Source organism: Arvicanthis niloticus (genome assembly GCF_011762505.2).
Source record: "Arvicanthis niloticus isolate mArvNil1 chromosome Y unlocalized genomic scaffold, mArvNil1.pat.X SUPER_Y_unloc_2, whole genome shotgun sequence".
In the NCBI taxonomy this organism is placed as follows: Eukaryota; Metazoa; Chordata; class Mammalia; order Rodentia; family Muridae; genus Arvicanthis; species Arvicanthis niloticus.
In genome coordinates, this window is record NW_023044979.1 from 5682007 (window position 1) to 5683249 (window position 1243).

The 1243-nt window shown below is 46.3% G+C and overlaps 1 pseudogene; it reads left to right on the forward strand.

Moving 5' to 3' along the window:
- The first annotated feature begins 474 nt into the window (after positions 1 to 474).
- Positions 475 to 727, forward strand: LOC117696016 (large ribosomal subunit protein eL38 pseudogene; annotated as a pseudogene).
- The last annotated feature ends 516 nt before the right edge of the window (positions 728 to 1243 follow it).

The window sequence follows — 1243 nt, forward strand, 5'->3', positions numbered from 1 at the left end:
GGGCATACCCTGAGCCACAGAGGACATGTTTAAGATTGAGGGGGCATGTCCTGAGTCACAGTGGGTGTTCTTAAAACTCAGAGGGTGTGTCCTGAGACACAGGGGGGCATGCTCTAGTATAGACGGCATAAGGGAGGGAACAACTTAAGCACTTGCTAAGTCCCTGAGAGCAAGCCATTGAAATTGCCTGTGCCCTGACAACTACACAGGTAATGTTCAGCCAGAAAACAGGACAGGAAGAGAGAATCTCAGGCATTAAAGATGAATAGGACCAGCTGGGTGGTGGTGGCACAGCCCTTTAATCCAAAAACTTAGGAGGCAGAGGCCGGTGGATTTCTGAGTTTGAGGCCATCCTGGTCTACAGAGTGAGTTCCAGGACAGCAAGGGCTACACAAAGAAACCCTATCTTGAAAAACCAAAAAAAAGGTCTTCCGTTCTTGCCCATGAGGATGCCAGACCTGAAAGCCCATCGCCATGCCTCAGAAAATTGAGGAAATCAAGGACTTTTTGCTCACAGCTCAGCAGAAAAACGCCAAATCTGTCAATATCAAGAAGAACAAGGATAACGTGAAGTTCAAGGTCAGCTGCAGCAGGTACCTTTACACCCTGGTCATCACAGACAAGGAGAAGGCAGAGAAACTGAAGCAGTCCCTACCCCCCAGGTTTCGCAGTGAAGGAGCTGAAATGAATCAGACCTGCATATGACTATTAAAAGCCCTGAAAAGAAAAAAAAAGAAACCCCCCCCCAAAAAAAAGTATAGAGGGCATGTCCTGAGTCACAGAGGGACTGCTTAAGACTCATGGGGGCATGTCCTGTGATACAGGGAGCTTGTTTAGAACTCTGTCCAGAGTCACAGGGGGCATGCTTAAGACTCAGGGGACCTGTCCTGAGATGCAGAAAGCATGATTAGGACTCTGGAGGCATTTTTAAGACTGAGGAGATATGTCCTTTGTCACAGGGGGCATGCTTAGACTCTAGCACACATTCTTTCATGATAATGAAGACTAGAGAATTGTGCAAAGGCTTGACCATATTAAATACACACACAGGGTTTCTGTCTCACTGTTTCCATTGCTATGAAGAGAAATCATGAAAAAGGCAACTCCTATAAAAACAGCAGTTTAATTGGGACTCGCTGACACTTTCAGAGATTTAGTCCTTTTTCATCATAGCAGGAAGTATGGCAGGCATGAAAGAAAACATGATGCTGGCGAAGGAGCTGACAGTTCTGCATCTTGATCC